At 33.9% G+C, this 25,836-nt stretch overlaps 1 protein-coding gene across 4 annotated transcripts in view; it reads left to right on the plus strand.

The window, feature by feature from the left end:
* PRKN (parkin RBR E3 ubiquitin protein ligase) overlaps nucleotides 1-25,836 on the plus strand; it is a 1,838,204-nt gene that overhangs the window by 857,496 nt on the left and 954,872 nt on the right. The gene's annotated exons all lie outside the window — the stretch shown is intronic.

Raw genomic sequence — 25,836 nt, forward strand, 5'->3', positions numbered from 1 at the left:
CCTGGCCAAGTCCTGCGTTATTCTGGGGTTCAGGAGCTCACTCTTTGCCTTTTGTATTTGAATTGACTGTCTCATAACTGATCTGCTAATCCTCTGGTTATTGAATCAGGACAGAGAAGCTAAAGCTGCTGAATTTTAGTTAAAAGCCTCCCGGTAGATTCCCTAACACAAGGAAGCCACAGTGCCTGTAAATGATCTTGTATTCTAAACCAGTCTTGCCTTTGGCTACACCATCTCTTTGCTCAGCAGCAAGAGATGATAATTATTTTATACCTGATTCCTTTAAATAAGGGATTTCAGATTTCCCTTTTGGGGGCATTTATACCATGAGGACCAGTTGTCAATGCTTCCCTTTTTCCTTTTCAGCTTTGTAGCTCCAGCACTTAGCCCAATGCCTGCCACATAATATGTATGTTTGGTTGATTCGTTCTAACTTTCTTAAGAAACAGGGCTATTGGGTAACAATTGCTTGTTGTGGAATGAACTTGAAATCTTTTGCAAAGTCATGTAGCTAGTAAATACAGTAGTGGAATTTGAACTCATATAATCAAGAGGAATATATCAAATTGTACATATAGTATTTCTTTTTTTCTCTGTAATACAGAGAATAATTGATGTATAATTTATAATTTTGTTGATTCCCTTGTGCTCATCACAGGTGCTTCAAGGTAAGATAATCAATTTTTTAAATGAAATAGTATTTCTTACTAATCTTGGCTGCTTGATAAAAACATTCTTTTTTCATCATTTTAGAGAGAGGTTTTAAGCTATCCTTTCATGTTAGCTGCAACTACTTTATTTTCTTTGATTCCATTTATAACAAACATGCCAATGGTCATATATGCTTTCTTCAGTAGTATATTGTTTGTCTGGTCTTTAAATATTCTGATGACCAGCAGTTAAAATAAGTTCTCACTTAGTCTAAAACTGGATCATTCTTAACACCTTCTATCTCTTCACTGATGCTCTACCACTCTTGACAGCACAAATGAAAAGGGACTATTACTAAGGACAGAAGATTATTTTGAAGTTTCTAGTGTCACATCACCAAATAATTTATCCCTTAACTACCACTCTGTTAGTAGGGTTTGTTAGCCTGGTCCTTATATTTCTTTCTTTATTTATTTTTAATAGCTTTTTATTTACAAGTTATATGCATGGGTAATTTTACAGCATTGACAATTGCCAAAACTTTTGTTCCACTTTTTCCCCTCCTTTACCCCATTTCCTCCCACCAATGGCAGTTTGCTGATCCATATATTTCAAAAACAACCTGCTATATGGACTTTTCTGAAAGCCTTTCTAAAGTGGTAAGCCCTTTTAGAGATTTTCTTCTAGTTACAAAACTTTTAAAAGCACATCGTCACCTCCACATTATAATGAAACATTAGAGAAGGATTTTGTGGTGGTATAACATTATTATTATTATCATATTCAAATTAATCCACTTTCTTCAATGCCTCCAAGTAATGCCTATCTTCATGCCATTTGCACCATCATTCATTTCATTTCTACCCCTTTATATTCCCAAGGCTCTTTAATCTTTAAGTAGATCATAAAATTTTCCCTAACTTATATTAAGATCTCCCTTCTTTGTACTCTGCCTCGCTTAAAAATCTGTATCACATGATTTATCCATTAATTATATGTTGAATTCAAATCAAACATTTAATAATTCCTACTATGTGAAACCTACTCTCTTAGGTACTTGGGATAAAACCTGAAACAAGATAACTTCTCTTCTCATGGAATTTAAAATTCAATGGTATCATTTAGGGAATGGAGAAAGGATTATAAATATACAAATAACTGAAATGTTTAGTATTTGAGATGCATTTAACATTAGAATATGAAATATAAGTTCAGAGATAACACTATAAAAATTGGAGGATAAATTGGGAGCATTAGGAAATGATTCATTAAGAGGCACATGAAAGGACTTGCTGAGTCATAAACAAACATATAAAGCAGTGATTCATATTGAGACTGGAAAAGAGTCCCCTATAGCTCTAGGGATGGAAACGTTTCACATTTTTCTTCTAATCAACTTTGCCTGTAGGCATGATCCATTTTAACAATAGTGTTACTTGAAACTCTCATTACCTTTTTACCATGTATGGGGCAGACAAGGGCAAATGCATCCTGAAACCCTCCATATTTGTTTTCTTGGAAAAATAGCCTGAATGACTTATAGTAATCTATAAAATGATATCTTCCCTGCTCACAATGTATCTGACCCAGGATGAGTATTCCAACAGAAACAATGCTTTAAGTAGTGTTTACATTCCCAGACTGGGCCATAAAATCTACTGAAACTACACAATCTAGCTGAAATAGTATGCTTTTTCAGTGATATTGTGGGTTAAATATAGTTTTATGGGATGGCTTGAGAATTCAACAACTATTTATAACATTGTTTTTAATGATAAAAAAAATTGTTTTGAATTCTAAACTGATTTAGAAGAAAACTTTTGGACTACAATTTATCTAAAAGTTGAGAATTCTTTCTGTAATATATCATATTGTTTGCTTTAATGAATTTTAACCTTGTTTTCTCAACTAGATTGTGAAGTGCTGGAGACCATAATTTGTTTTAATTTCTTTTTTTTCCCCTATGGTATCTACCTATCTTCTTTCTATATATGTATTATGTAATTATGTAATAGTATAATTTATTATTTATCATGAAGATAGGAGAGAAATTATAATTTAGGATCATACATTTAGAGCTGAACAAACTGAGGCCCAAAGAGTCACTTAGTTATTCGGCATTTATTAAATGCTTTTCCATGTGCTAAGGAATATAAATAAAAGTGCAGGGAATATGAATACAAGTAAAAAGAAAGACAACTTCTGCCTTCAAAGAGCTTAAATTCTTTTATTTTTCATTAAGGGGCTTCAAGTTGGTTTAAAAAAATTTTTTTTTATTAAAGCTTTTTATTTTCAAAACATATGCATGAAGAACTTTTCAACATTAATCTTTGCAAAACCTTGTGTTCTAATTCTCCCCCCACTTTCTTCCATCCCCTCCCCTAGATGGCAAATAATCAAATATATGTTAAACACGGTAAAAATCCAGTATATGCAAACAATTTATACAATTATCTTGCTGCATTAGAAAAATCTAATCAATTGGGAAAAAATTAAGAAAAAATAAAATGCAAGGAAAAAACAACAAAAAGAGTGAAAATGCTAAGTTGTGATTCATACTCAGTTCCCACAGTCCTCTCTCTGGGTATAGATAGCTCTCTTCATCAAAATAATATTAGAACTAGTCTGAATCATCACTTTGTTGAACAGAGTCATGTCTATCAGAACTGATTGTCATATAGTCTTCTTGTTGCCATGTATGATGATCTCCTGATTGTTCACTTCACTCAGCATGAGTTCATGTAAGTCTCTCCAGGTCTCTCTGAAAAATCATCCTGCTAATCGTTTCTTACAGAACAATAATATTCCATAACATTCATATATCATAATTTATTCAGCCATTCTCTAATTTCTAGGCATCCATTCAGTCTCCAGTTTCTTGTTATTATGAAAAAGGCTGCCATAAACATTTTTGCACATGTGGGTCTCTTTCCCTTTTTTAAATTCTAATGTGAAAAGACAACCCATAAAAAGGGAGCAGAAAAGGGGAGAGAAAGAAATGGTCGCTGTTATAGGCATGATGGCCACATTCAAAAATTAGGATCGTTTGGGTATTCTGAGCCCTTGGACCAAAATGTAGTTTTCAATGGGAAAAGTGGCCCTGATAATAGAAAAAATAGGCAGTTAAGGCATGGTAGCAGCACCAGGAAAATGAAGGAAAGCTCATCTAAACCTTTCTCCTAAATGGAGGCTCAGAAAAGAAGTTACCAGTGAAAAAAGGTCATTGCAGGTTGGAAGGAAGAAGGCAGTTGTGTCTTGCTCAGAGTCACCTAGTTTATGGCTGAACCAAGATTCTATGTCTTATGACCCTAATTTCGGCATTCTTTACAATGTACAAGGCTTCTTAAGTATTTCATTCCTCCAATTATTGCAATACTACCATTACTCCACTTTGTTAATGTATTTTTTTCAAACTTTAAAAACCCATAAAACATCCTTCCTTAACTTTCCATTCCCTAGTGTAACCAGTCATTATAAGACTCTCTTGTTAACCAAGGCAAAACTGAATTCCTTTTTCAAGCTTTCTCCCCATTAATATCCTGGCACTGTTCAAAAACAGTAACTTTAGTCAAAGACAGTTTGTTGGGTATGAGATCCAAATATTCATTTCTCAATATGTTTCCTCCAGTTGCCAGCACCAATGCTGGATCTAGGCTTTCCAAAGCCTATGGATATTAATGAAGGCAACAAGCAAGGGAAGGTAAGACAAGTCAAGGCAGCAAGAATTCATTAAATACTTACTATGAAATACTGTGAAGAATAGCTTTAAGCTGTGAACCTGTTAAAGTATTGCCTGGCAGTGTGCTTTTAATATGAAAAATAGACTGGTTTGACACAAAGACCCAATTAAATTGTTAACTAGCTGTATTCTTTTGTATTACCTTCCTCACTCCTTAACACCCATCCTCTGCCCAGCCCTGGGTAAAGGGATGACAAGTGTGATCTCAGTAAGTAAAATAAACTGCAGCATGGTGCTCTTTAGGAAGTTGTTTCTGTGCTTAGGAAAATCTAATTTCCAAATTCCTTTTCTGTTCCTGGATGATTCATGAAGAGGCTTGTTATTGCTACTCTGAAATGCTTCACCAATACAATGTGAATCAAACTTAAATAAAACAGATCCCTGAGAGAGGTTTTCCCTTGGCAAAGTATGCTTTTCTGTTTCCACCTGTTTGGGGATTTGACCCAGTTGTGTAAAACCAATTCTCTGATAAAAGTTTTAAATGGTCAAAAGTGGAAGAAAGGTACACAAGCTTAGTCTGGGTGCTGATGCCATATGGATGCGCAAATAGTCAGAGAAGAAACAATCAGAATACATCTCTCTGAACCTCGGGAATAGGGTGAACACCTATAGATTTCATCTTATGATGTTGTTTAGTCATTATGAATGTTTAGTCACATTCAATTCTATGTGATCTTATTTGGCGCTTTTTTTTGTAGAGATAGTGGAGTACTTTTGTCATTTTCTTCTCCTTCTCATTTTGCAGATGTTGTCATTTCAATCATCTGTGACTATTATTGACCCCTTTTATGGTTTCCCTGAAAAAGATACTGGAGCGATTGTCTTTCTCTAGTTCATTTGAGGCAGACAGAATTAAATGACTTGACCTGGGCCACACAGCTAATAAATGTCAAAAGCTGGATTTGAACTCAGGACGTTTTGTCTTCCTAACCTCAGGCTAGATACTCTATATACTCCACCACTTTGCATGTGACACACTGTGTGTGTGTGTGTTTGTGTGTGTAATTTATGTACTGGCTACTTGATTGTTGTACTATAGGAGAGTTGTTGGAATACATGGGAGCCACCTGACAGTAGCTGCTGGAGATCTAACCTGGACCTTCAGAATGGATCTCCTCTTGTGAGAGGATGATACAAAGAGACTGAGAGGACGTTGCTGTTCTCTGACCTCTCCAACTGAGAGGCCGTTGTGGTGTTGGGACCAGCCTTGGTCTCAGCACTTTATAGCTATAATTATTATAAATCAAAACTTTTAGGAAACCTAGTTATTTTTTATTTACACTCAGACAAGTCCATATCTAGGTACTTATTTCAGATTGTCCTCTCTTCCCACACTCCTTTTTCAACTGTCCTATATTTTGTAGCTTTTGTCTTCTTCTGCAGCAACCAATATCTTCTTTTATAATAAATATTTATGAATTGTAAATGAGATAGATGATATAATACAAACAAAAAGAAATCTGACTAAATCAACAATGATCTTTTTATAGTTTTAACTATGTTTGTATACTCCATCCTTCTCTGGTGGCTGCCAGAGTTAAGCTTTGCTTCATGCATTTAGAGTAATATAGTCCCCCATCTCCACACCCCCACAATGTTATGCTGCTATTCCTGCAGTTTTATTTTGTAAGATGATGATGATGATGCTATCTGGGTATTCACCAGAAATCTAATAAACTTCTTCTTATCTCATTTAATAAACATGGTCCAGTTATATTCATAATTATCAAGATATAAAGCAAGCTGAAATAAGTATGAAGCTTTACATGATAATAAATGTTGTTATTCAAATAGATTTACATGCTTTGAATTGCAATGAGATCTTCCCATCCCTCAAGAGTTAGAAACACATTATTAGGAGGTCTGCCCACTGCCTCTAATCTGAGGGCATGAAAACTTCACTCCATGCAATGGATTTTTTATTCTTTTAACTTTTTTAAAAAATTTAATATTTTTTATTAAAGCTTTTTATTTACAAAGCATATGCATGAGTAATTTTTCCAACAAAGGATTCCTTGCAAAACCTTCTGATCCAAATTTCCCCTCCTTCCCCCCAGTCCCTCTCCTAGTTGGCAGGTAGTCCAATATATGTTAAATATGTTAAAATATATGTTAAATCTAATATATGTATATATATTTATACAGTTATCTTGCTCTACAAGAAAAATGGGATCTAGAAAGAAAGAAAAAACCTGAGAAGGAAAACAAAATGCAAACAAACATCAACAGAAAGCATGAAAATGCTATGTTGTGGTCCACCCTCAGTCTCCACAGGCCTCTCTGGGTGTAGATGGCTTTCTTCATCACTGAACAATACTCCATGCAATGTTGTGACTATTCTTAGTAATAGCGTTTTAAACAGTGAAGATTTTCCTCTGGTTCTCTCAAATTAAATGTGCTAATATCTATAAATTGATATTTGCCATTATAATTTAAATTCTATGAAGTAATTCCCCAAAATTCATGTTTAAATTCTGTCATCTGCTTTGATTGTGACAGCAAAGCTGTTAACACTGAGCATTAGAAATGAAGGTGAGTTGTGCTCTTTAGAGAGGAGTAATGGTTTGTTCCCAGGATATCATTAAAGAACAAAGGAATTATTATACATTTAATGACATTTAGCATTAATGTACTGCCCAGAGTAGCTCTGAGTAAATAATGAAGGTGATTGGCCTTGTCACAGCTTGAGTATAACTAAGTTGCACTAAGAGCTCTCTTTTGCTGGCAATTAAGAAAAGCCATTTGACTAAAGAGTTAATTTTTCAATTCTGATGTGAGTTATGGAATGGTTCTTTCTCATAATCATTTTCCTGTAGAGGAAAAGTGTGATGCCATTTTGGGAATTTTAAACTATCAAATGTCTACTTTTATAATATGGAATACATTTTTAATCATGTAAGTAAATTATATGCCTTATTACATTTTATAAGCTGTGGAAATGCCCCAGTTATTGAGGAATACCTCTAAAGCCAGCTGGGCATTATGTTTTAACAGCTGCTGATATAACTCAGAAGCCTCAGTTAATCAGTGCAAGTATAGATGCATGCTCTGACTAATTTGGAAGACCAGCACCATCTGAGTCATTATTTATTAAATATCAGCTTTTTTCCTGAAATGGAGAAATGCTAGTTTGTACAAAGGAAATTAAACTACTACCTGCTTTTGGGGATGTTATACTTTGATATGCAATGATGATCCAAATAGTCATATTTACACTTCTTTTTATTGAATGTTCTACTTTTCTTTTATATGACCGTAATGTTGTGTGTATATGTATACGTGTGTGTATGTGATATCTCCTCTACTAGACTATAATCTTCAGGAGAATAACAATCATGTTTTATTTACCTTTTCTCTCTATAGTGTCACCATTCTCATTCTAGGAACATTCTAGGAGTCTACCTGCCCTTGTAGATGGACCTCAAAAAACTTTCAAGCCCTGCTTCTAATTTATAATACTTGTGATATTATGAGTAAATTGAACTCTACTTAATTCGTAATTTTAAGACCTTAAATTACAGATGAGTCATTGGATCCCCCCACTCTCAGAAGTGGGTCAAGTTCATACAGTCACTAAGCATTTATTAAGCACCTATTATATTCCAAACATTCTGCTAAATACCTGATTGGATATGAAGGATAAAAAGAGTCCCTGTCTTCAAAGGGCCTCCATGTAAATAAGCAAGTAAATCGTGTTTGAGTACAGCATAAGTGAAAGTAATGTGGAGAAAGATGAGGAAAGCTGCTTGCTCTGAGATGAATCTTGAAGGACGCCAAGCAAACTAAGTGGGAAAGAGCTTTCCAAGCAGGACATATGGTTAGCACAAAGGCAGAAAATGACTTTTATAGTATTGTGTTCCAGGAAGTGTGAAAGGAGAAGGTTTGGAATAGCTGCTGTGGAGGGCAGCATGGCCAAAAGGTAGGACAGAATAAAATGTTTGTCTAGCTGTGGTAGAGGCCAGATTGAGACATGTTAATGTTAACAGTAGATCTAGTCAGTGCAGTTTTGTGACCTCCTTCAGCTTAATTCAACAAAGAAGGTAGAAGGCGGGAAAAATCAAAGATTGGGATTTGGCATGGCACTATTGGCAGCTTTGAAAGTGAATAAAGCAATCAAGAGTGGAGGAGGATGGAGACTGGAGATGGTTCACTCAAAGGGTCAAGATAAGAGGAAAAAGCAGGGAAGTAAGGTCTGTACAATAGTTAATTTTGGGAGAAGAAATAAGGGATAGGGATATGACCCCCATAGTTAACCTATCTTAGGACCATATAGCTCATAATTATATGAGGTTATATTTGAACTTGGGTCTTCCCGACAAATTCCAGAATATTATCCCCTTAGTTTTCAAGCTCATTAATAACTTCAGAGAGGGTAAATCCAATTGATTATTGAAGATAGAAGCCAGATGTATATCAATAAAAATCAATGTCTGTCTAATACTTCCTGTTTACAATAATGAAGAAGTACTAAAATAACTAACTGGAGGAAGTGAATAAATATCTTTAAGAATGATGCAAAGATTTTATATTAATATAAATACAACCATTGACTTACAATGGACCAGATTTTCATCATTCATTTTCTGACCACCACCAAATGGATAGATAAGTTTATCTCAGCCATTTTTTTGACATATACCTGACCATAAATTTCTCTGATTTAGACCAGTCTTTTGCCATACCCCAACTGGGAGAGCAAGCTGGTTTGGAACTCCATCTTTGACTAGACTTTAGATATCCCCAATTTTCAGTTTGTCTCCTCTTACATCTTGGATTGGTAGAGGATCTCATTAGTGTTTCTCTTTGGTTTAGTGATGCCTTAGTTTTATCTGGTGTTCACCATTGTTGCTCAGGTGTCTAAAGAGTTGGGCTTGTCTGTAATCTTGTACATTACCATCTTTGCTGACATTTTCTCACTTTAGTAGACATTCTTTCAAAAGAGAGTGATTGAAACACAGAGGATTTAATAGTGCATTCAAATTGCTCATTTGTGAACTATTAGCCCATGCTTTTATTCTTTAATGTATTAATTGGCAGACAGTTTTGTCTGGAAAAGTAGTCTATTGTTTCATCTAAGATTTCATTTCTTAGCAGCTTAAGAAATCTAACATGAAGTCTTTTTATTTGAAAGTTTAAAAGACTAACTCCAGAGCAATATTCAAATATTCACTGGCTGGAATTACAAATTTTGTTTAAATCAAAAAACAACCTGAGCAACCTGAATTGTAGATAGACAAAACTTCATTTTCCTTTAAAATCATTGTCTGCTTTTTTTGTTTACATTAATACTAATCTTATCTGGAGGTCACATATCTAAATCACCTCAACAATTCAGACACAGGAGGAAAGGAAATTTTGTTTTTTATTCTTAAAGCATATCATTAGTGAAAATAGATGTCTCAAAACATACATAAAAATCATTTTGCTCAGAGGTGATCTCTTGTTCTGCATCTATTTTCTCTTAACTTAAATAAACATCCCAGAAAGTTTCTTTCTCTAGTTTCCTAACCTATTATAGCTCATAGCCTGGCAATTAAACATGATCAGGGAGAAGAGAGGATGCTAAAGACAGATATGTTACTATCAAGAAGTTACAAAATCACTGGAGTGGAAGGTGACTTGTATGTTCTCTTTTCCACTTTGTTTTTTTTTTAATATTAATAGATTATTATATTTATTTATTATCATTAATTATATAATAATAATATATAAATTTTTACATTTGTTTTTAAAATTTTGACTGCCAGATTCTCTCCCTTGCTCCCCTCATCCTCAATTGAAAAGGTACATGTGAAGTTGTACAAAATATTTCTATAAAAGTCTTGTTGCTAAATAAAACATGATAGCCAGGAGCAGGTGCCATGTCATGCAAGTGAATTGGAGCTAAATGAGGGAGAGCTGTGCAAGGTCACGTGCCTCATTTTCCCCTCCAGAGCCATCTGGGTTTAATGACAATATACAAATCAAGAGGACTGTGGAGATGGCTCTGTATGAAATGGGAGGCTTTGGTTTTTAAGGTAAATATTAGACCACGGCATGGAATAGGGGCCAATCTTCAGCAGCCTTAATAGAGATCTAGTATTTAATACTAAGAAGGTGAGAGATTTAATGTAATCTATCTTGTTGAGCTCTTTAGAATTAGTATGTTCTGTCCTGAGTACTTCATTTTAGAAATGATGTTAATATGCTACCAAATATCCAGAGGGGTAGACCACTGGAATAAGGCCAGAACTTAATATGAGGACCATATGCAGAAACTAATGTTTACTCTAAAATACATATGGTTGAGTGGACAGCTTCAGTATTTAAAATACTTTACTTTGGAAAATACATGTTTGATTTGACCTTAGAGGGCGGAAGTGACAAAGAGCCAAATTATTTCTTGTTTTATAAAAAGATTTTTTTAATAGTTTCAACCAAAAATATAATAGGTTATCTAAAGAAGCAATAGGTTCCCCTCACCTGAGAATTTAAAGAAAAGGCTAAGTGGCCACATCTTATGTTGGAGAGTGGATATAGATGTAGGGTATATTCCATATATATGTTTTAGACTATATTATTTCTTTTCTCTAAGATTCTGAGATGGTGAAGAGTAAATTCACATTTTGAGCACAGGGAATTCAAGATCACTATTCAAAGTCAAATGATTAGTAGTAGTATGGCACAACAGAACTTACTTATTGATCTAATAAAGAGTTTAAAGAAATAGGACCTCAGGGATTTTGATCTATCTTCTTGGTGGTAAATTGTCAATAATAATGAATTTGATCCAGAAAGCACCCCAGAGGCTACTAAGTCTGTCATGACTGTTCTTCAATGACTCTGGAAGAGAGGCAGATAACTTTGTGCAATTCCACCTCATTTAAATCTAGTTCAAGAAAAGTCAAGACATCACCCCATGTCATAGGTTCTCTTTGAAACTGGAGGAATAATGGGACAGCTAGTAAGTGCAGTGGATAGAGCACCAGCTTTGTGAGTCAGGAAGACCTGAGTTCAAATATGGCCTCAGACACTTAACACTTGCTAGCTGTGTGACCCTGGACAAGTCACTTAAACCCAATTGCCTCAGCAAAACAAAAAAAAAAAAAAAAAGAAAAAGAAAAAAGGAAATGAAGGAAGAACAAGTCTGTCATCCTCATCTTACATATAAGGAAATCAAAATCCAAATAATTGAAATAATTTTAGAGTAAACATTATTTCTTTTTTGATTCCTTTAGACTTATTATAACTACACTTATTCTGATAAAGCATAATAAGTGGCTTACAAAATTAAATAAGATGCATCAAATGGGTCAAATATCAATAGAAGAGAAATTAGAAATTAATTTAATTTAATCAAAATATTAGAAATTACCAATGAAAAAGAAATTTCCCAGATGTCTTAGAAGAATGGATAGTTAAATGAATGGATGGATGGATGGATGGATAAGTAGAAGAATAAATAAAACATATAAGTATTTATTGTGTGCAAGGCACAATGGAAAGTGCTACTGATAGAAATAAATAAATGAAATAGTCCCTGCCTTTTCTAATGGAAATTAAAAAGGTTGATCTTGAAACTGGATGGAAAAGTTTCACGATACTTAAAGTAACAAATCACTTATTAATTATTCTTTAATGTCATTTTAAATGACAAAATCATCGCCTTCTGATACTGGATGATTTTACAGTGCTAAGGACTTTGGTGGCAAAAATGAATTATTATACTATAATGTTGATCACAGAATTAAACTGAGATTCTTTTTTTTATGCTTGAACTCTTGACAGTTTTTTTTATCATTAATAGAACAATTATTTATTTACTCTACACAAAAAGAATGGTAAATACACACAAGACTCACAAGCATGCATTGACAGAAAAACAAAATAATTGTCTTGAACTTTTCCCCTAATTACATGTGAGTTTTTTTTAAAATAATTATAACTTTTTATTGACAGTACATATTCATGGGTAATTTTTTACAACATTATCCCTTGAACTCACTTCTGTTCCGATTTTTCCCTTCCCTCCCTCCATTCCCCCCTTCCCTAGATGGCAGGCAGTCCTAACATGTTAAATATGTCACAGTATATCCTAGATACAATATGTGTGTGCAGAACTAAACAGTTCTCTTGTTGCACAGGAAGAATTGGATTCAGAAACACTGCTAGATCAAAGGGTCTGTTCGATAATTTTTTGGGCATAATTCCAGATTGCTTTCCAGAATAGTTGGATTCATTCACAACTCCACTAACAATGCATCAGTGTCGCTTAAACTGAGATTCTTAGAAATGAAAAAAAAAAAAAAAAAGGAAAACGGTTTGGTCTGAATATTTTTCAGTTTGGAGAATAACATAAAGGTTTATTTGCAGACCCAAATTATTTTCTGTTGTCAATATAATAATTAAATTGTGATACTACTCCTTTGTGGATGGCAATGTGCTGATAAAATCTATCCCCAGGATACTGTAGAGCCTTTTAGAAGAAATCTATTATCTTTCAAAGGAATATTGACTTTTTCTTCCACTCCCAGAAAACTAACTAGAAAAATGTATATTGACCAGATTTTAACATGTATTTTGATGGATATTCTCTTGAAATTTCCCAACATTTCCTATCTATCTGAGACAGAATGTAAAGCATAGATGGACAGTAAGTTGGGCCCATTTTCTTTTTTAATGAGTAGTGTGATATGAAATGCTTTTGGGAAAAAATATATTTTTTTTGGCAAAAAGTTTTGCTTTTTTTCAAACATTGTTTTTTAAGAAAGCAAAAGTCTTTTCTGATGCTAACATTTCTTTTGGTTTGGTACATGTCTATAAAATATGGAATATTATTTCTTGTAAAGAACTAAAAATGAGTAGCTTTTGTGAATGAGGTACTCCAAAGAACATCATAAAAGAATTGTTTGACAGGAAGAGGAAATATCCTGGTCCTGTGTAAAGAGTAAAAGATGATAGGTTTACAGTAAGAAACTTCCACCTGTACCTTAGAAATTCTGGAAAAAAACCAAGAAAGCTTCAAGCAATATTGGATACATCCCTCATAGTCACTTTTTAGGAAGATATGTATATAAGCTAGAGAAGCATAGCTGGATTCTAACCAGCATTGTTGTAGGGAACACTCAAATCAGTGGTCCCAGGTTGATTTTATTATTTTAGTTTTTTATTTAAAATTCTTCAGCATATCTTTCTCTTGTCAAACTCTGTGCCTATCTATAGAATTATCTGGGTCAAGAGGTTGGACATTTTAGTCATTTCCCTTCTTTAAAATTTATTTTCTTTTTAATTTATGATTTAAAACAAGCATTTCCATAACATAGTATACATAAAACTGCAAATCTTCTACATTCAACTTACTATTACTTTTAAGTATAAAACAAAGTTAATCATGTAAATTTCTTTTTTCCTTTTTTTCCTCCTTCCCCAGTCCCATGCCCCACCCTGGAGATTACTACTATTAAATAAAATGTGTGTATGTGTGTGTAATTTATATATGTGTATTTGTGTGTGCATATATATGTATGTGTATTGTGTATATGTACACATATACATATATTATTTTATACATCTATTTATCATTTCTTTCTTTGGCTTCAGATGCTGTCTTTTTTCATATGTCCTTTAAAATTAATTTGGATATTTAATAATATTCAAAATCACATTTACTCAGTCATTCTTTTTATTTTAATAAGTTTATTTATTTTAATACACATTGCTTTTTGAATCATGTTGGGAGAAAAAATCAGAGCAAAAGAGTTTTCTCTCTTTTCATGGGAGAAAGGGAAAAAAAACAACAGAAAAAAAGAAGTGAACATAGCATGTGTTGATTTACATTCATTCTCAGATCTTTTTCTGAATGCTGATGGCATTTTCTGTCTAAATGCTTTTGGGATTGCTTTTGATCAAGGAATTACTGAGAAGAAGCTTTTCATAGCTGATCATCATACATTCTTGCTGTTACCGTGAACAATGTATTTCTAGTTCTGCTTATTTTTTTCTCAGAAAGTAAATTTTTTCAGGCCTTTCTATAATCAGCTTGTTTATTTTCTTATAGAACAATAATATTCCATTACCTTCATGCACCACAGTTGGGCCATTCCCCAGTTGATGGACATCCATTCTTTTTCCAATTCTTTGCTGCCAGAAACATTTTTTAAATTTTTTATTTAATAGCCTTTTATTTACAGGTTATATGTATGGGTAACTTTACAGCATTGACAATTGCCAAACCTCTTGTTTCAATTTTTCCCCTCTTTCCCCCCACTCCCTCCCCCAGATGGCAGGATGACCAGTAGATGTTAAATATATTAAAATATAAATTAGATACACAATAAGTATACATGACCAAAACGTTATTTTGCTGTACAAAAAGAATCAGACTCTGAAATATTGTACAATTAGCCTATGAAGGAAATAAAAAATGCAGGTGGGCAAAAATATAGGGATTGGGAATTCAATGTAATGGTTTTTAGTCATCTCCTAGAGTTCCTTCGCTGGGCGTAGCTGGTTCAGTTCATTACTGCTCCATTGGAAATGATTTGGTTGATCTCATTGCTGAGGATGGCCAGGTCCATCAGAACTGGTCATCATCTAGTATTATTGTTGAAGTATATAATGATCTCTTGGCCCTGCTTGTTTCACTCAGCATCATTTCGTGTAAGTCTCTCCAGGCCTTTCTGAAATCATCCTGTTGGTCATTTCTTACAGAACAATAATATTCCATAATATTCATATATCACAATTTATTCAGCCATTCTTCAACTGATGGGCATCCACTCAGTTTCCAGTTTCTATGCCAGAAACATTTTTGCATAAACAGGTCCCTTTCCCTCCTTTATGATTTCCTTGGGATTTGGGCCCTGCAGAAACACTGCTGGATCAAAGGATATGCATATTTTAATGGCCCTCAGGGTATTATAGTTCCAGATTGCTCTCCAAAATGGTTGGATAGTTTCACAATTCACCAACTCAGTCATTCTTTTTTTTTTTTTTTTTAATTTATTATAATGACTTTTTTTCGACAGAACCCATGCCAGGGTAATTTTTTACAACATTATCCCTTGCACTCACTTCTGTTCCGACTTTTCCCCTCCCTCCCTCCACCCCCTCCCCTAGATGGCAAGCAGTCCTAACATGTTAAATATGTCACAGTATATCCTAGATACAATATATGTGTGCAGAACTAAACAGTTCTCTTGTTGCACAGGAAGAATTGGATTCAGAAAGTAAAAATAACCCGGGAAGAAAAACAAAAATGCAAACAGTTTACATTCATTTCCCAGTATTCTTTCTTTGGGTATAGCTGCTTCTGTCCATCATTGATCGATTGAAACTGAGTTAGATCTTCTTTTTGTCAAAGAAATCCACTTCCATCAGAATACATCCTCATACAGTATCATTGTTGAAATATATAATGATCTCCTGGTTCTGCTCATTTCACTTAGCATCAGTTCATGTAATTCTCTCCAAGCTTCTCTGTATTCATCCTTCTGGTCATTTCTTACAGAACAAAAATATTCCATAACATTCATATACCACAATTTACCCAACCATTCTCCAATTGATGGGCATCCATTCATTTTCCAGTTTCTAGCCACGACAAACAGGGCTGCCACAAACATTTTGGCACATACAGGTCCCTTTCCCTTCTTTAGTATCTCTTTGGGTTATAAGCCCAGTAGTAGCACTGCTGGATCAAAGGGTATGTACGGTTTGATAACTTTTTGGGCATAATTCCAGATTGCTCTCCAGAATGGTTGGATTCATTCACAACTCCACCAACGATGCATCAGTGTTCCAGTTTTCCCGCATCCCTTCCAACATTCATCATTATTTTTTCCTGTCATCTTAGCCAATCTGACAGGTGGTAGTGGTATCTGAGTTGTCTTAATTTGCATTTCTCTGATTAATAGTGATTTGGAACACTCTTTTATATGAATGGAAATAGTTTCAATTTCATCATCTGAAAATTGTCTGTCCATATCCTTTGACCATTTATCAATTGGAGAATGACTTGATTTCTTATAAATTAGAGTCAGTTCTCTATATATTTTGGAAATGAGGCCTTTATCAGAACCTTTAACTGTGAAGGTGTTTTCCCAGTTTCTTGCTTCCCTTCTAATCTTGTTTGCATTAGTTTTGTTTGTACAAAGGCTTTTTAATTTAATGTAATCAAAATTTTCTATTTTGTGATCAATAATGGTCTCTAGTTCATCTTTGGTCATGAATTTCTTCCTCCTCCACATGTCTGAGAGATAAACTATCCTATGTTCCTTGAATTTATTTATAATCTCATTCTTTATGCCTAAATCATGGACCCATTTTGATCTTATCTTGTTATACGGTGTTAAGTGTGGGGCCATGCCTAATTTCTGCCATACTAATTTCCAGTTATCCCAGCAATTTTTGTCAAATAATGAATTCTTATCCCAAAAGTTAGGATCTTTGAATTTGTCAAACACTATATTGCTATAGTTGACTATTCTGTCTTATGAACCTAACCTGTTCCACTGATCAATTAATCTATTTCTTAGCCAATACCAAATGGTTTTAGTGACTGCTGCTTTATAATATAGTTTTAGATCAGGTACAGCTAGGCCACCTTCATCTGATTTTTTTTTTTTATTAATTCCCCTGAGATTCTCGACCTTTTATTATTCCATATGAATTTTGTTGTTATTTTTTCTAGATCATTAAAATATTTTCTTGGAAGTCCGATTGGTATAGCACTAAATAAATAGATTAGGGAGTATTGTCATCTTTATCATAGTCATTCTTAAAACATTATTGCTGTTACTGGATACAATGTTTCCTTGGTTCTGCTCATTTCACTCTTCATTATTTCATGCAGGTCTTTATTATTTTGATTTCTTTAACATTTTTTGTTACCATAACTCCAAACTGCTTTCTAGAGCACATCTAATTCTAAAACCCTTGTGTCTTCTCTTCCTTCTCTCCTCCCCTCCACTTAACAACATTGATTAGGTGGGTCAGGCTTTCTGACAAATGTTCTTTCTGAAAGATCATTGGCAGAGGTGCTTATTACCTCAGGAAGCAGTCTATTTAACTTTGCTGTGAAGCTTTTCCCAACATTTTCCTGGTTAATCTCCCACTAGAAGTATTGGTTGTTTTTTGTTTGTTTATTTGATTTTTTATTTTCTCATTACATCTACACTGTTTTGTATCTTGCAAATATTAAGCATTTAATAATTGATTTGGGGATTAGATTTATCTGGGAAAGTGGGTCTGTTAAGTATAATCCCTGGTCATTAATAGAGCCCAGAGGTCTAAATACCAGATCTCTCATTTATTTTTGGGTAACAGTTTCGTAGCATAGCTTCTGGAATCTCAGAGACACTTAATAAATACTTGTTCCCTGATAGACTTGCCCCCAAACCTCCAACTGTGCTAGATATGTGCCTAATGTCTGCACAGACTATTGTCCCCTCAAGAGCCCAGAAGATGTGTCTTATAACAAGGGAGGAAATATATGGCCTTTGGTAAAAACTACTTTTTCTATTTATTAGTTCGTTTTTTTAAAGGACTTTATTCTCTTTAACTCTTTTAAGAGTTCAATCCCAGGAAGCATAATTTTGAAATATCAAACTTTTTCAGAAAATAGCTTGTATCTTATCGGCCAGCACAATGACTTAAATCTAGTATGACAGTCAATAAATACTGTTAAATTACATCAAATCTTCTGAGTTAGAAAGCAGGACTATTAGGGAAAAGAGTTAATGAGCAAACTTGAACATTGTTCATTAAAGAAATATTGATTAGGCAGGAGGAAGCAGAAAGGAAATTTCTTCAGAAAGAAAATTGAGAGTGTTTATGTAGAGAAATGTCATGATTTGGAGGGAAAACACTGCCATGTGTTACTGAGGCAATACTTTCTTCATGGTGACCTTTCTTTCTGCTTCTGTTTGTTGAAGAAGAAAAATAAACTGGAAACAAAGAAGCCAAAAAGAATTCGCAGCTCTATTTCAATCATTAGGCAAGCAGGATCCTGTAATAGAGGCTATTTGCAATATTATATAGAGGAGGGTTCATCATGGAATCCCTAATCACTTGCATCTCTTCAATTCAGTAAAGTGACAGGAGGTAGCATGCAAGTAAGAGGGACAATGAGGTGTTAAGATTGTTTCCCTTTCAGACTGGGATTGCTGCATTTATGCTGTATTCTTGTTTTACATGGCTATTTGCATAAAGTCTTTTCCATTAGGATGAAAGTGTTTTGAGAGCAGGGACTTTGTTTTTACTAGTACAGTGTCTTTTATATAGTAGGAGCTTAATAAGTACTTTGTAACTGACTGACTACATTTAGACATTATCCAAGATGAAATGCTGGGACTATTCTTATATTTTCACCTTATTAAAGGAAGGTGAGAGAGGTATTATTACCTGATTACTTCTTTAGAAGGAACTATCCTTTAATCAGCTTCTTAACAGAATTATGGGTTGGCAAATTATTGACTAGGTTTTTTCATGCATAGCAAGAGCAATCTTAACTCGGTGGACAACAAAGTTCTGTGATAGAGCACTACTTGTCTATATCATTCTAACTCTAATGTTTTAACTAAATCCATCCTTATGGGTCTCTAAAGAACCTAAACACTCTATAAGAAATCAGTTCCAATATTCAAATATTAGGACTCTTTCCTAGATTTTGGCAAGGGAAAGGAAATTTCTTTCTCCCTCTCCTTCCAATCTTATGGTCTCATTCAGATGAGCGGAGATGGGCTGTGAGTAAAACAGAATCATCTCTGAGAGTTGAAAAGGGGAATTAATCTATGGAGCAGACCCATAGAACCCAGCTAACTGAGGTCTCCAGCAGAGATCCTGTTCTTAGAGATCAGCACTTTGAGGATACCACCAAAAGAATAAGGATTTTTGAACAGTGCAACATCAGAGATATGAGTTGCTTTGGACACAGGCTGCTTCAATATATACTGCCCTACTAATGTATATTTATAGGAGGGCGATACTCTGCCCCCAATTTATGGGGGGAGCATGATGTTACTATTGTTCATGGTATGCCATTTAAGCAAATGCTTTTATTTTGAATGAATTATATTAACTGGTTGAGTAATGAAGATAAAAACCATCAGTGGGAACTTGTGAGCAGTAATTTCAAGAGAGTGGACTGAAAGACAATCTAGAAACAGGAAAAAAATTATCACTCAGGCAATAAGTTTTATTTAGAATAGTCTATCAATTGCCTTTACTTATTAAGGTATCTATGATGGTAAGTGCTAGCACATAGGAAGTGTTATAAAAGTATTAGCTATCATTAATATTTTTGGGTTTTTGAAAATAGCATTATTTGAGTATAAAATATGCAAATTTTGTCAACTAATGGTTTCTGTTTTGTTAATATTCCAATACCAACATGAACTATTTCTCCATTCTTAATTTGTAAGTTCTTTGTCTATTTTTCCTTGAATCCTCCAAATCTAGAATCTTTTTACTTAGTATTACTAAATTAAACACTTGATGAATTGAATCTTTGTCAATGTAACTGAAGGGAAAGGAGGAAGAGATAGACTGTCTTCTAAGGACTGCCATAAAAACTCAGATCTATAAAAAGATAGTAATCATTACATGAATTACATTAACAAGACTTGTTCAAAGCTTTTAAAAATATTTTGTATACATTATGTATGAGTCTTGATACTAAGTCTTCATAAGGCAAATAGTGGAAGTATTATTTTCCCTATTTCATAAATCTGAACCTGAGGCTCAGAGAGAAAAAACTAAAGTTATACAATTATTAAGTTGCAGACCAATGAGTTAAACCCTAAACCTGAAGTTGTGGTTATAGTAACTTGTTTTATATTTGGGATAGGGTTTTCTTTTTTTTAATTGTTTTGCAAAACAAAACACATAGGGATTTGCACAGGGACACACTTAACAGTAAGTGTTAAGTATTTGAAGGCAGATTTGAATTCAGATTCTCCTGATTCTAGACACTCCATCACTTAATTGCCTCCATCTCGTCTTCTAACACTTAAGAGTTTTCCTCACAATAATTCTCTGACAAAGGTACTATAAGTAATTCTTTTCTCACTTTTCAGATGAAGAAACTTGGTTTCAAGTTGAATTTGATTTTTCCAACATCATGTAACTAGTTACATGGATTCAAAGCAGTATTCCAATTTGATCTTCCAAGTTGATATCCATGATTTACCTATTTCTTGAGATCTGTTGACATAAGAAAAGTGGGAAAAACCAATATAATCTTGGAAAATATGGTACTGTGTGAATAGTACTCTATTTTCCTTTGGACAATAGATTATAGATTTTGAGCTAGAAGGGATCTCAGAGATTATCTAGCCAAACCTCTCATTTGTCTTGTGAGGAAATTAAAGGGTTTGCCCAAGGTCAGACAGGCAATAAATTTCAGAGGTGACATAGGAACTTGGAACTTCAGAGACAATGCTCTTTTCACTATACCTTGTTGCTTCCTGAAGGATATGTTTCTCACCTCTTTTTATGGGGTTTTTTAAGGAATTTGGATGATGATAACTGACACTTCAAAGCAAAATGAAATTTCTCAGTCACTTAGTTCAAATAATTCCTCAGACTTATTAACTGGGCGATTCTGGACTAGTCACTTAACTTCTGCCTCCTTTTCCTCATCTGTAATACAAGAATAATAATCCTAGTGTAATAATTTCTATGTAATAGGGATTATATCATAATCCCTTCAAGAGTTGCTATGAGTATCAAATAAGATAACATTTTTCAGGTGCTTTGCAAACCTTAAGATACTCATAAATGTTTGTTGTTTTTGTTGCTATTACTTTGTTGCTGCTACTACTACTACTTAGTTTTCAGGTGTAGAAACGGAATAACATTGAGGATTCTATTTGGTCAGTAATAATAGTAGTAGCCAAGCTCAGGTGACAGACTCTTTAAACTGAATGGGTACCTATCTTTGTTGTTGTTTTTTCCCATATTATTCATTTGGACTTCCTCTAACAAATACTGGCCCTCATGTGACCTGGAAGAAGCCACTAAACTGTAATATTCTAGGCTCTTCTCTCAGACTTTTAGCCGCAGACAGATAGAGGAAATTGTTCATTAGGAACTCCCCTTTTAAAATTATTTCTCCCTAGTTACATGCTGAAACATTTAAAAAAATTTTTTTAAAGTTCTAAATTCCAAATCTATCCCTCCCTCTCTTTATTTCCTTTTACTTTACTCTTTTTATTCCTTTATTTTACTTTACTCTTTTTTTTTTTTTTACCTGAGGCAATTGGGGTTAAGTGACTTGGCCAAGTCACATAGCTAGGAAGTGTTAAGTATGTGAGGTCATATTAGAACTCAGGTCCTCCTGACTTCAGGGCTGGTGCTCTATTCACTACACCACCTAGCTGCCAATCTTTTTTTTTTTTTTTAACTACCCTCTTATATATGTGGTAATTTCCTTTGTGGATGAGACACAGAACCAGCCTTATTTATCCGTATATCTATATGTCTATACAAAAATTTATATATGTGTATTCATTTGATGCTTCAGAAAAAAATCCTTAAAAGAAAAGTATCAGGGAGATATGACATAATAATTAGATAAAAGCACTACAAATATAAGATCCCTCTATAATGGTAGCCCTACTCTATCAAAAACTGCCAGAAATATTTTTGAAAATAAGACAAACTGATTTATACAAGAAAAAAAAAGCTGTATACCATGTGGATTGAAGATTAAGATAATCACTTGTATAATTTTTGAGGAAACAAATTGTTATTATTCTCATAAGGTGCCAAGTTAGTGGAATTGATGAGATAATGATTCTCTAATTTACATGTACTTAGTACTTACTATAATTCAACAAGATTCACACCTTTAAGAGAGCATATATAAGGAGGAGCTCTCAGGGTCAAAGAACAGAAGCCTACTAGAAGCTCTGAGCCTCAGCCAGGATTCAGTCAAGGAGATTCACAAGCCAGAGAAGGCAGCTTAAACTCTCAGAACCAAGACTTACAGAAGGCCTCTAAGAAAAACTAGCCAAGCCCCAAGTGAAGGAGACAAGACTTTAAAAGAGACAATAAAGGATTAGGACTTTAACTCCTGGATGCATTTGAGATGATTATTATACTGAACTGAAACGAAGGCTGCCTCCAGAAGCCCCCCAAGAAACCTGAACCAGAGAACATTCTTTTTTAGAGAAGAATATTACAAAAAATCTTTTGTTTTAACACTCAAACTTGTAAAAGTGTTCTTTTGATGTGAATTATCCATATAACTATTTCAATTTTCTACTATCCGACACAAAATCAGTCATTTAACTTTTAGTTTTAAAAACTTTAAAAACAGCAGAACCCTTGCCTAAAATTACCTTTATTATTTTTAGCCTCTTTTAATAGTAATATCTACCCTTCATTTGGATGATTTTACTTCGTTTTCTGATTTCAGTTAGGTAAATATTTGCAGGCACAGTGATTAAATGAAGTGTGAAATGGGATAAGGTGAAAACCCAATGTATACTAAAATACATGTTTTAAATACAGTCATCTCTTTGCTGCTGAATCTTGACCCCACGGACACCAATTCTTTCTGTCTCTCAAAGTTTGCCCAGATGCACATATGTTGTTTCCATGATGCCATCTATCCCTCTCATTCTCTTCTGTCCCCTTTTCCTTTTGCCTTTATTCTTCCTAACATTGGGGTATTTTCCAGTGAGTCTCATCTTCTCATTATGTGGCCATTTAAGCTTCAACTTCAGTATTTGACCTTTCAATAAATAACCTGATTTAATTTCTTCATGTATTTCTTGGTTTGAAAGCATCATATTCTAAAACTATTCAAACTATTTGATCCATCTCTGAATTTGGTTGCTGACCTCTTTTATAGGTCCCTCTGTAATTTCACAGGACTGGCAATTTAAGTATATTTTCTTTGAGTGGAATATCTATTAATATAGATATAGATACTTGTTTGAAACTGACCAATGCCTCCCTCTGTAGTATAGTGGAAATAATTTTTTCTGTTGAAGGACAAATAAGCTTTTCAAAAATTATTATTCAAACATTAAGATAGGTACTCTAATTTTAATAGCAATGATAACTTTGGGTTTAACCTAACTTTGTGTGATAATAACCATAAACTCATCCTATAAAAGAGATACTTGGTTTTTTTCATTTTAAACTAAGATTACATATAACATGAGGGAACACCCATCATATGAGGGTCCTGTTCTAAACTTAAATCCAGTTTAGTCCTGGGGAATACTGACTCTAAGAGAGTTAAGTTTTTTCTCCAATGTTAGTCTATCTCATTGTCTTCACCCCTGAGTTCCATGATATTCAAAACCTTTCAAAACTGCTCACCTATTCCTACTACTTTTCCAATTTTTTCACACCTTTCTCCCTGATATATACTCTTCAGTCTGGTAACCTAGTCTCCTTGCCTTTCCAGGGATAAGATATTCCATCTCTTAGCTTCACGCATTTTCTCTTACTGTCCCCCATGCCTGGAATCCTTTCCCTCTTCTGCTCCATTTACTGCTTTCTATAGGTTCCTAGAAGTCCAACCTAAAATCCTATCCCCCTTTTATATATATATATTTGGAGAAAGCAAAAATATTAAATAAAGTTAAATCCTGCCTTCCACAGGAAGCCTTTTCCCACTCTTCTTAATTGTATTCTCATCATTCCTATAGGATGCTACTCCTCCTATAGACTTAGTGAGGTCCAAATCTCTCTACCATCTAAGACATGTTTTAAAGCTTCTTAGTTCTTTCAATACAGAATATTCCAAGTAGCTTCTCCTCTGAGAAACTGATATGAAAATCACCAACTGCTGAGTAACCAAGACCCAGCTTAGAAACTCCTGACTTCTGTCCATTATAAGATTACATAATCTTATAAAATTATATTCCTCAGTATTGCTTCACAGGAAAAAAGAAACACCAGGGTACCTAGGGACTAGAAGTCCACACTAAAGCTCATCACAAAAAGCACATGTTCTCATAAACTGTTATGGCTGAGTGATGAGAGAAGGACAGAAATATTGCCTTTTTTTTTTTTTCTCTGACTGAAAATCTAACAGAGATTAGGTTCTTTCTGTGCCAAAAAAAGAAATCACTTCAAAAAAAGAACATAAGCTATCTTTTCTCCATCCTTTTATATCCCACAGTTGGTTCCTTTTCATTAGAGTCCCAATCTCGGGGACCAATCAGGGATTTCTTTGTTATCTCAGACATGCATGTGCTCCTCAAAAAGAGACCAATATGATCACTCAGCTTCACGAAATGTATCACATTTTAAAATACATATGCTCTTTTTACGTTATCTTTATTTTAAACTCTGATATGCATTTATCTTTATTTTAATGTTTTCTTTTATTTTAAAATTTAATTCACAGCTTTCTTTAGCATCTCTGAAATTTGTCTTTAAAAAATTTCTAAACTATTGTTGTCAGCATATTTTATTCTAATAAACAGATTCTAATAAGAAAATGCATTAAAAACACTTTAAAAGGTGAAATAGTAAAAATGTTTAATGATGGTTTTGGTATGAAAAAAGAAGAAAGAGAAAAATAAAACAAATCTACTTTATAAGGATAGCATGATACTTTTATCTTAAAGGGGTTTTATAGAGTTAATATAAGCCAGGGGTGTCAAATTTACAGTCCAAGGGCCCCATCCAGCTTTCAAAACACACCTGCATATGGCTCCAAACATATTAAAATATAATTGGTAAATATTTAACCAACTAAAACAAAGTCAATATTTACCCTGCAAGAGTCCTTTGGTATGGATTAGTGGCCCCCATATTTATTTGAGTTTGACAGCCCAGAAGGAAGGTCAATCCCCTCAATATTCAGATGAATTCTAGAGAGATTCAATGACTTGGATACATTTTTATAAGTAATAAATAGTATAACTTAAATTTGAACCCGGGCATTCTGTCTGCAAGTCTAGTGCTCTTTTAAAATTCCCCATGATACTCCTGTTTTCTTTTCTTTTCTTTTTTAAATAGTAGAATGAATTGACCTATAATTTCTAAGACACTCAGCTGCAATAGCAATAGCAAGAGTAACTATGACTGGTAAGCTACTGGTGTGCTAATGATAAATTAACATAAGCTTTCATTTTCTAGGATATAATTTAGAGTTAGCAACTCTTCCCTGTTTTATTAGGTGTGAACATGTGAAATAACAAAGTGAATCTTTGAAGAGAGGAGCACAATAGTAGAAATTTCCAAAGGAGAGCTCGGTATATTCAACTTTTATAAATGAAATTAATTGTTATTTTCATAAATATATTAAATGTTATAAGAGTCAAGATATATTGACTTACTCATAGGCACTCATGGCTTTAATTTTGACAGCACGATTTTCAACTAAAGACTGGTTAACTTGGCAAACAGAAGTGTTAACAGAATTCTGTTAAGTGAATTCAGTATTATTCCTACAATTGGAGATATTAACCAATGTTCCTTTGGTATTTAGCCATGAA

This window comes from Sarcophilus harrisii, chromosome 4 (genome assembly GCF_902635505.1).
Source record: "Sarcophilus harrisii chromosome 4, mSarHar1.11, whole genome shotgun sequence".
Lineage (NCBI taxonomy): Eukaryota > Metazoa > Chordata > Mammalia > Dasyuromorphia > Dasyuridae > Sarcophilus > Sarcophilus harrisii.